Source organism: Rhinoderma darwinii, chromosome 3 (genome assembly GCF_050947455.1).
Source record: "Rhinoderma darwinii isolate aRhiDar2 chromosome 3, aRhiDar2.hap1, whole genome shotgun sequence".
Classification (NCBI taxonomy): domain Eukaryota; kingdom Metazoa; phylum Chordata; class Amphibia; order Anura; family Rhinodermatidae; genus Rhinoderma; species Rhinoderma darwinii.
Genome location: NC_134689.1, coordinates 127015841 through 127030564, shown reverse-complemented (window position 1 = coordinate 127030564; position 14724 = coordinate 127015841). Strand labels below are relative to the sequence as shown.

The window sequence follows — 14724 nt, the reverse complement described above, 5'->3', positions numbered from 1 at the left end:
CCAGTGGAGGAGATCAGCACCTTTGCGAGTGAGGTCCGTAAGAGGCTTAGCGATGACCGAGAAGTTAGCAATAAATCTCCTGTAATAATTAGCGAACCCCAAGAAACACTGTAACGCCTTCAGGGAGGCAGGTTGGACCCATTCCGCCACAGCCTGGACCTTGGCGGGGTTCATGCGGAATTCATGAGGAGTGAGGATTTGACCCAAAAATTGTATCTCCTGTACCCCAAACACACATTTTTCGGTTTTCGCAAACAGTTTGTTTTCCCGAAGGACCTGGAGCACCTTCCTGACATGCTCAATGTGGGAGGACAAGTCCTTGGAAAACACCAGTATGTCATAAAGGTACACTACAAGAAATACCCCCAGGTAATCTCTTAAAATCTCATTTATGAAATTCTGGAAGACCGCAGGAGCATTACACAACCCAAAGGGCATGACGAGGTATTCGAAATGACCTTCGGGCGTGTTAAACGCAGTCTTCCACTCATCCCCCTCTTTGATGCGGATAAGGTTATACGCCCCCCGTAGATCAAACTTAGAGAACCATTGGGCCCCCTGAACCTGATTAAAGAGATCAGGAATCAAAGGAAGGGGATACTGGTTCCTTACAGTGACCTTATTCAAGTTACGGTAGTCAATGCATGGCCTAAGACCACCATCCTTCTTCCCTATGAAGAAGAAGCCAGCACCTACCGGAGAAGTAGAGGGGCGAATGTAACCCTTGGCCAGGCATTCCTGGATATACTCTCTCATGGCTTCACGTTCGGGACAAGAAAGATTAAATATCCTACCCTTAGGGAGCTTAGCTCCTGGTACCAATTCGATAGCGCAATCGTATTCTCTATGAGGAGGTAACACTTCGGAGGCCTCCTTAGAGAAAACATCAGCGAAGTCCTGAACAAACTCAGGTAGCGTGTTCACCTCCTCAGGGGGAGAAATAGAATTAACAGAAAAACATGACGTCAAGCATTCATTACCCCATTTGGTAAGCTCCCCAGTATTCCAGTCAAACGTGGGATTATGCAACTGAAACCAGGGAAGGCCTAAAACCAAATCGGACGATAATCCCTGCATCAACAGTACAGAGCACTGCTCCAAATGCATGGAGCCAACAAGGAGTTCAAAAACAGGGGTATGCTGTGTAAAATAACCATTAGCAAGAGGAGTGGAATCGATACCCACTACCGGGACAGGTTTAGGCAAATCAATCAAAGGCATAGCTAGAGACATAGCAAATTCCACAGACATGATATTAGCAGAAGACCCTGAATCCACGAAGGCACTGCCGGTAGCAGACCTACCACCAAAAGAGACCTGAAAGGGAAGCAAGATTTTATTACGTTTCAGATTTACGGGAAATACCTGTGCGCCCAAGTGACCTCCCCGATGATCACTTAGGCGCGGAAGTTTTCCGGCTGCTTATTCTTACACCTTGGACAGGTGTTCACTTGATGCTTGTCATCCCCACAATAGAAGCAGAGACCATTCTTCCTGCGGAACTCTCTACGTTGTCGGGGGGACACGGAGGCCCCGAGTTGCATAGGTACCTCCGAGTCTTCCGTGGAAGAGCGAAGCAGCGGGACCTCAGGAGGCATCATGGGGGAGTCAGAGGGGAAAACACAAAAACGTTCAAGTTGTCGTTCCCTGAGACGTCGGTCAAGTCGTACCGCTAAAGCCATAACCTGGTCTAGGGAGTCAGAAGAGGGATAGCTAACTAGCAGGTCTTTCAGGGCGTTCGACAGACCCAACCTAAACTGGCACCTTAAGGCAGGGTCATTCCACCGAGAAGCTACGCACCACTTCCTAAAGTCAGAACAATACTCCTCAACAGGTCTCTTACCCTGACGTAAGGTCACCAGCTGACTCTCGGCAAAGGCAGTCCTGTCAGTCTCGTCATAAATGAGTCCGAGAGCAGAAAAGAAACGATCAACAGAGGAAAGTTCAGGGGCGTCACGAGCCAAGGAGAAGGCCCACTCTTGGGGCCCTTCCTGAAGCCGGGACATAATTATACCCACCCTCTGGCTCTCAGAACCTGAGGAGTGAGGCTTTAAGCGAAAGTAGAGCCTACAACTCTCCCAAAAGGAGAGAAAAGTCCTCCGGTCCCCTGAGAACCGGTCGGGCAACTTGAGGTGGGGTTCAAGAGGTGAGTTGAGGGGCACTACCATGGTAGCGTCAGGCTGGTTGACCCTCTGAGCCAGGGCCTGGACCTGTAGGGAGAGACCCTGCATTTGCTGGGCCAGGGTCTCTAGGGGGTCCATAGTAGTGTCAGGGATAAGGGTAGACTAGGTATATAGGCTTGTGATTATGTAATGATGGGGGTAGGGAAACGGACAAGTGAGCCCTAATCTACCCGCCACTCTGTCCCTGCCTACTTGCAACGACCCGCCCTAGGCGACGGGGTACAACTGGGCGGCGGTCCCTACGCTCAGTAAGTGCACGAGACAAACAGACAAGGGTACACAAAGCTAAGGGAAATGGGGCAGTTGCCCACGGCAACACCGTGAGCAACAAGAGAGGTGAACGAGCCGAGTCAAACCAGGAGTGCACGAGGTACCAAACGCAGAGCAGGTGAGTAGTCAGTAAGCCAGGGTCAGTATGGAGCAGGATCAAATAGTCAGAAGCTGTAGCTGGGCCAGGAAACCACACGAGAAGAATCACAAGCAAAGGAGGAACAGGAAAGGCAGGTATAAATAGACAGAGGGCGGGAGCTAGCTCCGTCTGGCCAGGCTGCGATAGGCTCTCCCACTCCTAAGCCTGCCATCCTGAGTGGTGGAAGATGGAGTCAGTCTCAGAGACATAGACTCAGGTGCAGACTGATTACCTATGGGCGTATACACAGAAGATGTGCCTGGCAGATCATTTACAGTGCCACAAACAGGAAGTTAATATCACCAACCATTCCCATTTTATTTAGGTGTATCCATATAAATGGCCCACCCTGTATTTCAAGCAATATATTGTGAATCATATATGTTAAAATGTGATTCCTTTATGTTTGTCTGGAGTTGGTGGAGGTCCCTAAGTAAGTTGGGGGAAGGATAAAGTAAAAGCCTCGTAAACCTCTGCAGACTTTTTTTTTTTTTTTTTAAATGTATGTATTTTGTGATTACATTTTATTGTAAGTGACTTTTCTTAAAAATTCTCTTTACTTTTACGTCTATGTATGCACTACACATAGAATCTGCATAGCTCCGCTGTAAGCTGAAACTGTCAATCTGCTGGACCAACGGCTTGGCTGACAGTGGCTCTGGTGTCTCTCATCTATGTGTCACATTTATCTGTTTGAATGAAAAAATTGTTCTCCCTGTGATTGTGTGCGTTTTCTCCAGGTACTCGAGTTTACTCCCACACTCAACAAACCATACTGATAGGTTAATTGGTTTCCTATGAAACTGTCTCTAGTGTGTGTCTTGAGAATCTTTATACAGCGCTGCAAAATATGTTGGTGCTATACACCGATCAGCCATAACATTAAAGGGGTTTTCCAGTCCCAAAAAATTGATGGCCTATCCTCAGGATGTATAGGGCTGCGTAACTGCAGACCGTTCAGAGTGCTCATGCTGATCCCTGTCCACTGCTGAATGTGCCTACAGTGGGCACATGAGCATAAGAACTGGACCATGGCACAATGGATGAAGGTGGCCTGGTCTGATTAATCACGTCTTCGTTTACAACATGTGGACGAACGGTTATTGTGCGTCGCTTACCTGGGGAAGAGATGGCACAAACATGGACCATGGGCAATTTTTTGTTGGGAAACCTTGGGAACTAGCATTCATGTGGATGTTACTTTAGTGTCAAAAACAACTTTAGTATAATCTTTCAGAATGTCTTCAAACAGTGAGGGCTAATACAATACGAACGTATCAAACTATAAAAACGAATAGACAAACTCTTGACTACTGTTTTACAGTATTCCTTCGTTTGTAGTCCGGCATTAGCGTTACTTAATATTGGAGTCGCTGACTTTCATTCTCATGATAGAACAATCATATTTCATGTTTTGACCTCTGCAAAGATTCTGATAGCTAAATATTGGAAGCAGACTGCCACTCCTACCATATCTGAAGTAATTCAATATGTCAATTCAACTTGCATTATGGAAAGAACGGTTTCTACTGTACATGGGTATCAATTCTCTCAGGGCTTATCTTGGGACAAATGGCAGTCCTCTAGGTACTTTATGGACGCTCTTCATACCTAATTGTACATGACTGTATCTCTGTCTTTCTCCTATCTCATTTATAACTGGTGAGTTTTGTTTTTGTTAAGGTTTGTTTTTGTTTGGCTTTTTCTTTCTTTCTTTTTATAATAAACCTCAGCATGTCCTTACTCTTCTTTATATACACATGTATGTATTATTGGAATGTATAATGGTTTATTTTTGTAAACTTGCGGATGTGTACTGCTATGGAATTTTGTTTTAGCTACTGTTCCTGATACATTTTGTACATTCCTATTCTGTAACATCTCTGATGAACTTTATGGTTCAATATCCTACTGTGTATTTTCTATTTTGTCAATAAAAAATATGTTTAAAAAAATAAATAAAAAATATATAAAAACAAATCTAATGGGCAATCATATATAAATGTGAAAAAAAAGAATTATCACAAAAAGTATAGAGCAGTTAAGCACATAAGTAAGAAGGGCCTCTCATTACCATACTAAATGTGGTAAGCCTGGGGAGTGGCTCTGATCTATCCACGATTGCCATGCAATCAAGAATGGATCCATATTATAAGTTCAGAGAGCAGATAACTTTTCATAAACTTTAATTTTACTAATTCTCTCCTTTACTAAATCGTTTGTGCTGCTGGTTATTCAAGCCAGCGGCTTATCCCCCCCCCCCCCCCAATATTAAAACAGACTAGGATTTAGGAACAATTTACCCAACCGTAACACTAATTGTATTACAGACCAGAAGGTAATGACAATCAGGCACGACCACCAAATATAGAGGTGCGAACCTGTCTCCTGGCGACCCCGAAAAGAAATGAAGAAAATGGATAGATCCGATGCATTCGTGAGGGGACCAGTTAAGTATGGTGAATGACTTTTATACAGGACTCAGCCAAGCTAATTCGATGACTGCCCTTAGATATACTTGTGTAGTAATGCCGCCATGGAGGGAGGGATCAGATCACCCCTAAATCTTGGTTAGAATGATTGGTTCCCTGGTTGGAATGAACAGTTCTGGCATATCAGTTTGAACTGAGTGGAATTGGTGTTCTCTATGTCCTGAGGGAGATAGGAGCTGAGCCGGGCAATCGACCACCATTACTTGAGCAATTTGAGCACCTTAAAATCAAGTAGATGAGGTACTGAGGGGCCTCCCAGACACTTATGGTAATACATTGGTTTATTCTAAATCTGTGGGCGGTTATACTTCCAAGTCTGTTAATTTTGGATTGAAAATGAACGATGTCCGTTTTGGCTAAAGAAATGCAAAGACAGGAATAGGTTTAGTATGCGAGATAACGTTACATTTTTATCACATTTATACGATCTCCCTATGATAAAAGAGGAGAGTTCCATTCCAAGAGAGCTTTGGCTAGTTTATGTAGCAAAGAGGGGTAATTATGTCAATATAAGGACTCTATAGTTGGGGTCAATTTTACTCCCAAATATGGAATAGCGTGAGCGTGTAACTGAAAGTTAAAATTAAGTCGTATTAGGTTTGCTTCATGTAGGGATATATTGCATGGTAGAAATTCGGACTTGTTATAATTGATATTTAGTCCTGACATTATGGAAAATGTCTCCAATACTGTTATCAATTTGGGGAGGGATAGCAGTGGTTTCGTGATGATGAGCAGTAAATCATCTGCAAAGACACTAAGTTTTTATATTGCCTGGGACCTATGGATAAACCTGATATCGGGATGAGATCTTATATAATTGGCTATGGGCTCCATCGCAATGGCAAATATCGCCAGAGAAAGAGGGCATCCTTGCCTCGTGCCCTGTTGGATATGGATAGGATATTTTTATTTAAGAAGGTAACTTTAAAGTAGCTCATGTATTAGAGTAAAATATTCGTACAGAAAAAACAAAGAGACCAGCAAACCCCATGACACTCAATACCTCAAACAGGTAAATCCAGGATAGACTTTCAAAAGCCTTTGTAATGTTCAGGGCTAAAACCGCTAGTGGGATCTTCTTTTGGTTTAAAGCATGAATAAGATTTAATATGTTTCTAATATTATAAGGTGCTTAGTGGGAAGGAATGAAACCCACCTGGTCCTAATGTATCAAGGAGGGGAGTAATCTGTTGAGGCGCAAGGCAAGGATGGAAGGGAGTAGTTTATAGTCCAAATTTAAGAGGAATTTGGGCCTATGGTTGGAGGGTAGAAGATGGTCCTTTTGGGGCTTAGGAATGATTGTGATTTTTGCAGACAGGAATTCTTCCCGTATTGGAGATTCCTGAAGAATATAGTTATAGATGTCCGCCAAAGGCCAGATATGATTTCTAGAATTTCTTTTTGTAATAAATGGCTGTGAAGCCATCCTTCCAAGAAGTTTTGCCAAGTTTAAAAAATATAACTGCTAACTATCTCTTGAGATTACAGGACGATTTAAGGTGTCGAGTTCATGAGAAGACAGTTTAGATAAACCTACAGCAGTTCAAAAGGAATTCAGGGATGTCTGGAGGTGGAAGGGGAAAGGTAGGTATACAATTTATGGTATGTTAAATAGATCTTACCTGGATTAGCTGAAATATATCACCTGAGGGTAAACTCATTTTGAAAACACTATTATTGGTGCGCAAGGCTCTCATGACTTTAAGGACAGAAGATTGACACCCGTCTCTACCATGGCCCCACCTTTTCTCCCCCAATAAAGACTCCACTGCCATTGTTAGAGAAAGGCCATAGAAGCCATATTTATTAACAACATTTTTATATAAACAACTTTTCCATAAACAACTTTCATAAATAATTTTCCAAAATAACTTTACATAAAATACAATGTAAGATGACAAATAATCAACAAAAACATCCTAGAAGATATTCCCTGTTCTATCTTCTCCATTTTTGGGGAGAAAAAAACATCCTTAGAGGCAGTCTCCAATTTTAACCCCTACTCTCCAAGTAAGGTAAAACTCCTTACCCTTAGCCGTCCACACCTGGCCTAAGGGCACCAAAATACAACTCTCCAACTATTCCTGGGGGACTCCCTCCCCCCAGGACTCCATTCGTTGTATTACACCTTCAGATGCATGGCCCATTTTAGTGCACCTGACCATAAAATTTCTGTCTCCAAGGACCCCTTCTCCCCACCACAGACGGACCACAGTGAAACCTTACTGGAGGCCGTCCCGCCAAACCTTGAGGGCTAATTCCAATCCATCCTGCAGGCCCAAGCACCACATGTCTATGCCAACCGGGCAAAGGTGAACCCCATCGCTGCGGCGAAATCCCAGGGACAGTATCTCCAATTCTTTGTGCCGCACTGCGAACTCCCCATTACGTCAAACAAAACGTGACACCTCCACACTCCTCGCATTCCGCCACGCCTGTCTGGCCACGATATCCGACCAGATCACAATCAATTTAGGAAATGCTGACCAGTGCCTTAACAGGTCTAATTTGATGTCCCGCAAATCGTTACCCCCGACGTGTAGCAATAAGATATCCGGCGCCCTATCCATGCCTGCATAGAACTGTACCTCCGACAACACCCTGTTCCACAGCATTCCCCGCAGCCCTAACCAGCGAACCTGCATATCTGCCCTGTGAAAACCCAATTGCCGCCCGTCGGGTCGAACATCGGCGCGCAGTGCGCCCCAGTGCATGTAAGAATGACCCACAATCCACGCCAGACACAGCGCCGCTCCTGAAATAGAAATAACAACGTAGTATACAAAGACTCAACCATAACACCTCGTAATTTTTTAAGCAGGAACACCCCTACTATAACAACTGAGGACGGACATACCACCGGGATGCCTCCGTAGCTGCCCCAATCCGAAAGGAATGCGAACAGAAATCCCTACCATCCAAACCCAGGGCCACCAAACACTTTCTGAAAATTGCAATAAACTGAAACTGAGACAATGACTTGCCATTCCCGTGTATAAAGAAAGAGCCACCGCCCGTCTTCCGAATATTCAAGAAGCACTCCACACACCCTACCGGGCACCATGGGGAGCCCTCCAAACGTGAAAGCACCACTTTCACCCCTTTACCCATCTGGTCCGTTTTTGACCGCCTAATTAAACAAGAAACAATGTCACCAAGTACTGCCACGTCATCCAATAGCAAACCCCCGACCACCAAGCCACTCCGTGCAACCAACTCAGAAATCCGGAAAGCCCCAAAAAACGCTAATGAAAATGCTGCCTGGAACAAATACACCTCATACTGTGAAGTACACACACCCCCGAGACTGACACACAACTTTCCCAGTAACTCGAATGATATGGGGCGCCTAACATCCCGCCGCGCCCCGCCTTTTCGTTAGCCCCTAAGCGCCTGCCGTGCCAAAAAGGACTCGGACACATCGCGTACTCCGTGTAACTTACACCAAAAGGCCACTGCAGCCACTCTTTGCGACGCCACTGAAATAGATGCCCCTTCGCTAAACGACAAACCAATAAAATATAACAACAAAGTTTCCAAGGAGTCATCCGCCACCGGCACACCCACTTGTTGCATCAAGCCTTCCCAACGAGACCACACCCTGGAATAAGACCGTCTAATCAGCGCTGCCGATACCCCTAGACCACGTCCCACAGCCAGGGAGGGCAGGAGTTCCCAGGAATGGCAGGACTATCCAAGTTACATTTTTCTAGAGGCAACAACGAGAAGATTTCAACAAATTCGTCCTTCCAAATTTTCTCCTTGGTCTCTATTTTTAAATGAGTGCCTAACTGACCTTCAAAGCACACGTATATCTCCACTTTTGCCGCGTCCGCCAACCTCACTTCCTCCGCCGCTTTAGCTTTTTCAATGCCGTACCCCGTTTTACTCGTACTTGCGAGTGCATCCCCCCCTCAGACGCGACGCTCACTACAGTCGCAGCCCCCGGAGCACCCACCGCAACCTCTCCAGCTCCCCCCGCAGTTACCGGTAACGCAACAGGCGGCCGCGCAACTACCACACTGACATCAGGCTGCGACCCTAACGCTGACCACGCCATCGCGGGGGACCCTAACCCCCCGTACTCCCCCCCCCCAACACGTGCTAACCATTCGAACATACCCGACAAAACTCCCTGAATTATACGCTCATGCCCCACAACCCCCACAGGTAAAACAGCCCCCCTGCTTTGACATTTCCCCATTTGCGCCGAAGCGCCCTCACCTTTGCTGTCCCTGGGCAGGATCCCAAGCAGCCGCCGAGAAGACTCCGTCCCGACATCCAGGCCGTCTAGTAGGTCTAACGGCTGTCGCATCTCCTGGAGGAGGACCCCTCCGTGTTGGCACGTCATCTTAATCCGTGAGTTCACCCTCTTCCTGGGGCTCTCCAGCCGCTATTGCACGTGCGGCAGCAGGGAATACAGGCTCCGCCCCCCCTCTTTGGCCAAGCCGCCGGCCAGCCGGACTGTGCAGGCCGCGGCGCTGTGCGACCAGATATGCAGAGCCCACGCTCCCTCCTGCTCCTGCAAGTGAAGCTGCAGTCGCCCTCTTCCTCCGAGAGCCCGCCCGCCGCAGGGAACGGGTGGCTCCCGTAGCAGGTACGTCCCCCTGCATGGCTGCCTCCCCGGCCAGTCTCTCACCTGGGGATACAGCCGCCGATTCCTCTGCTTCAATGCGACGATTAGAAGGGGGAGGAGGGGCGGCCCCCATCCCACGTTCTGCTGGGTCCCGCCGGCGCACAGGATTCCTTCCCGACCGCAGGCCCACCGGAGCAGACCGCTGCCGGCCTGCAACTATGTGTGGGTCCCTGGTGGGGCTCTCAAGCTGGCGCCGAACCCCGGGCGTGGGCTCCGGACTAGGGCGGCCGGGTGGCCTGAAACGCCGGGCCCGCTCCTGGACCGGAAGTGCTGTCCTCGCTTCCCCAGGACCGGCCACTGCAGCCATTAGCGTGGCCTGCACCCAGTCCTGTCCTCGCTGAGTCACTGCCTGCCGGACGGCCGCCAAAAATTCATCCATGGAGGACGCTATGCTTCCTAAGGCTAACTAGCTACTCCTGCAGCAACCTACAACTTCTCTACACTGCTACTAAATGAGGTAAGCTCCCTTTGTTCTCCTTTATATATCCCCTCCCAGGCCATACCCATACCCCATCTAGTGGCCAAAATTAAGAATTACACGCCTCCACTAAAAATCCCACTAAACCCCATTACTGATCCTGGTACCTCTGCCCCAGTCAAGCCGCACTCCGCTACGGTTTCACCCCGCTCAATTGCTCTCCTTCTAACCGACAGCAATTTATTGGGTTTGTTGGCATACTTAAAGGGAATGTGTCATAAACAAAATAAACCTAGTGTTTGAATTAAGTTTTTATGTTAAAGCGTGCCTCCACTTTCAAAGTAAATCTATAGAATCCTATTGTAATGATGGGGGTAGGGAAATGGACAAGTGAGCCCTAATCTACCCGCCACTCTGTCCCTGCCTACTTGCAACGACCCGCCCTAGGCGACGGGGTACAACTGGGCGGCGGTCCCTACGCTCAGTAAGTGCACGAGACAAACAGACAAGGGTACACAAAGCTAAGGGAAATGGGGCAGTTGCCCACGGCAACACCGTGAGCAACAAGAGTGGTGAACGAGCCGAGTCAAACCAGGAGTGCACGAGGTACCAAACGCAGAGCAGGAGGGTAGTCAGTAAGCCGGGGTCAGTATGGAGCAGGATCAAATAGTCAGAAGCTGTAGCTGGGCCAGGAAACCACACGAGAAGAATCACAAGCAAAGGAGGAACAGGAAAGGCAGGTATAAATAGACAGAGGGCGGGAGCTAGCTCCGTCTGGCCAGGCTGCGATAGGCTCTCCCACTCCTAAGCCTGCCATCCTGAGTGGTGGAAGATGGAGTCAGTCTCAGAGACATAGACTCAGGTGCAGACTGATTACCTATGGGCGTATACACAGAAGTTGTGTCTGGCAGATCCTTTACACCTATAGTGCTAACGGCCATTCTGCATGCGGGAGCCATGGACACGAGATGTCTCCCGCTGAAGAGTTATGAGCAGCCAGCAGCACAGACTTTACATAGTATTACTAGGACTTTACTAGCATTAATCGGGTATACCACAGGAAATTAATTAAAATACTACGCTAACCAAAGGATGTTATTTTAACACGTACCTACCTATGTAAACATTGTTGCAAATCAAGTTCACCTCTTCATGGCAGCAGTATTTCCTAATGCCAGCGGCCTCTCAGCAGAATAATGTGCCCTGCCACAATGAAACTTTTTTTAAGGAATGCATTGAGGAGCATGACAAAGCGTTCAAGGTGTTGACCTGATATCCAAATTCCCGAGATCTCAATCTGACCAGGTTTTTGTTCTATATGCTGGAAAAAAAAGTCTGATCCATGGACACCCCACCTCACAAGGTTTAGGACTTGAAGGATCTGCCAGATACCACGTATTTAATAGAGGAAAATCCGCAGTGTGGTTCAGTAGCAGCAGAGTGGATGAGATCTGAACAAATCTCATCCACATGAAAAATCAGCCGAAAAACAGTTCATAAATTGAGCGTCTTTTTAATCTGCATAATGTCAATTTAGGCCTTATTCACACGGGCGTATTTCACGTCCGTGTTACTCGCGTTAAAACAACGCAAGTCACACGGACCAATGCAATTCAATGGGGCCATTCAGACATTCAGTGTTTTTCACGCAGCGTGTATCCGCTGCGTGAAACTCACTGCATGTCCTATACTTGTGCGTTTTTTGCGCATCACACACCCATTGAAGTCAATGGCTGCGTGAAAATCACGGACAGCATACGGACGTACATCCGTGTGCTGTCTGTGATTCACGCAACAGTTGCTAAAGAAATGATGAGAAAAAGAAAACCACCTCCTTCAGTTTATTTTGCAGACGTAAAAAACGCGTGACATACGCGCGTTAAAACGCAGACACGCACTGTACACGGATGTCACACGGAACTGCAACGAATGAAAAACGCTGCATTTTTTACGTGCGCTAAACGGACACGTTCGTGTGAATAAGGCCTTATGCTGTGGAATCGCTGGTTTTCTGGTGCGGTTTTCCCCATTGAATTCAATGGGGAGGTAAAAACTCCAACAAATCACAAATGTTGCAATTTTTGCGGCAGGAAAGCGGCTATTCAACAAAAAAAAAAGCCTACCAGATCCCTATACTATTCCATCCAGGCCGGTCTCCTGGGGTGACGTTTCATCCAATGTGACTGCTGCTGCCAATCACAGGCTGCAGCGGTCACATGGGTTGAAACATCATCCCAGGAGGTCGGGCTGCACAGACTGACTGCACTGACTATTAGAGGTCTTGTGGAGTCCATACCTCAGTGGGTCAGAGCTGTTTTGGCGGCACAAAGGGGACTTACAAAATATTAGGCAGGTGGTTTTCGGTGATCGGTGTTTAAAAGAACTGTAAATACAAAAGCATTAGGGTATGTTCATACAGAGTTTTTTGACGATTTTTTTGACGCGGTAACCGCGCCGCAAAACTCGTGAAAAACCGGCCGAAAATGCCTCCTATTGATTTCAATGGGAGGCGGAGGCGTCTTTTTCCCGCGAGCGGTAAAACCGTCTTGCGGGAGAAAGAAGGGGCATGCCCTATCTTCGGGTGTTTACACTTGTGACCTCCCATTGACATCAATGGGAGGCAGAGAAAGCGTATTTCGCTGCGTTTTATGCCCGCGACGCTCAATAGCCATGAAAATCAGTGTGCAGGCAGAGGAAAATCTGCCTCAAACTTCCAAACGGAATTTTGAGGCAGAATTTCTGCCTGCAAAAAACTCTGTGTGAACCCAGCCTTATTAATGTTTGACTAAAGAATACAGTCAGAATTGTATGTTTCAGCTGACAATCAGCGCATGGATATGGCAAGCTTTATTCAGATGATATTTTCCAACTTTGGAACCCACGTTCGCACCTCTGTCCTATAATGGATGACATAATTTATATTATTCATACATTTTTTACTTAAGACATGTATTCATTTAAATTTAGTATCTTTAATTCTACATGTTGTCTCCGATCACTATGAAAAAATATTCTAATGTTATTATATGTTACTATAAGTAGATGATCCTCATGTTACTAGAAGTACATTGTTATTTTTCCACATGTGGATTCTTATCAATAGGATCTTCTACAGAGTTTTTTTGCAGGCAGAAAATTCAGTGTTTTTTGCCTGTGGCCATTGAGCGCGGTGGACAAAAACGCTGTGAAAAACTCTTTCTCTGCTTCCCATTGATGTCAATGGGAGGTCAGAGACGAAAACGCCCGAAGATAGTGCATGTCGCTTCTTTCTCCCGCGAGCTGGTTTTACCCCTCACGGGGGAAAACTCCTCTGCCTCCCATTGAAATCAATGGGTGGCGTTTCCAAACTTTTTTGGCGCATTTTCCAATGCGGTTTCCGCGTCAAAAAACTTGTAAAAAAACTCAGTGTAAACAAGGCCTAAGTATCTCATGTTATTACAATGTATAGTGTCAGTCTTTATTTCATAATCAGTTCCACAGTACATTTTTCAATCTTGTGATTTATTGTGTAAATCTTCCCCGCCAGGAAATGGTAACTATGTCACTGAAACAAACATCTGCTTGGAATTTTTGTTACCCTTTATTTCTAATTCTCAGTACTCAGATTAACATGAATCAGGAAATGAGAATAAAGTATGGCATGTCTGGTTAAAAGAACCTCCCAACAGAATATATTGATAATTTTAACCTAAGCACTTTTCTGTTTAGAGCATTTACCACTGTCAAAAAATACAAGACCACTTGCTTAACATTAATACACATTACTTTATATGTGCCTCCCAAAAATGTTTACAATCAGGTAGAGCTTGACTAGAGTTAGGGCCTGTTCACATCACCGTTCGCTTTCATTTCCAGGGTTCCGTCTGAGGTTTCCGTCGGGTGAACCCCGCAACCAGGGCCGCCATCAGGAATTTCAGGGCCCCATACAGCTACATTTTCTGGGCCCCCCTACCGTGGCACCGCCTGTTAACGGTACTCCGTCCAGCAGTATATATCATGCTACCCAGGACCGCCCTCAGGGGGGTATTAGGGGTACTGATGTGAGGGGCCCGGCCAAACCTAATTGAAAGGGGGGCCTGGCAACTGCCGCGACTTGCCTTTGGTAGAAAAAAAAACAGGCCCCTACAATGGGGCCCGTTTTTTTCATCAAAAGAATGTCGTGAGCTGCGGGCCCCCCCTCTCGTCATGGGGGCCGTCAAACACCGGCCGTGCGACCGATCGCGCACACCCCCAAACTCCCGCGCATGCGCACTCGCGAGCGTCCGCGAGCGTGCACCCGCGACCGCACGCACCCGCGACCGCCTGGAAGCGCGCACCGAATTTTGAGGCAGATTTTGACCTGCCCACACTATCTTGCCGCGTTTTTTGCCTGCGGCGATTGAGGACAGCAGACAAAAAACGCAGCGAAAAATGCTTTTTCTGCCTCCCATTGATTTTGATGGGAGGTCAGAGGTGGAACCGCGGCAAGAAAGGATGTGCTGCTTTTTCTTTTTTCCGCGACTGGCTCCCATTGATTTCAGATTAAATCAATGGGAGGCGGTTTTGGAAGTTGTTTGGTGCTGATTCTGACGCAGTTGTCCGAG

General features: G+C 46.8%; 1 protein-coding gene across 1 annotated transcript in view; it reads left to right on the top strand.

The window, feature by feature from the left end:
- The window catches only part of DRAM1 (DNA damage regulated autophagy modulator 1), a 133863-nt gene that overhangs the window by 35877 nt on the left and 83262 nt on the right, over nt 1-14724 (top strand). The window contains exons 2-3 of the mRNA XM_075860072.1: nt 4923-5051; nt 6576-6671. The gene's annotated coding sequence lies outside the window, so the exon portion shown is untranslated. The remainder of the gene's footprint in view (nt 1-4922; nt 5052-6575; nt 6672-14724) is intronic.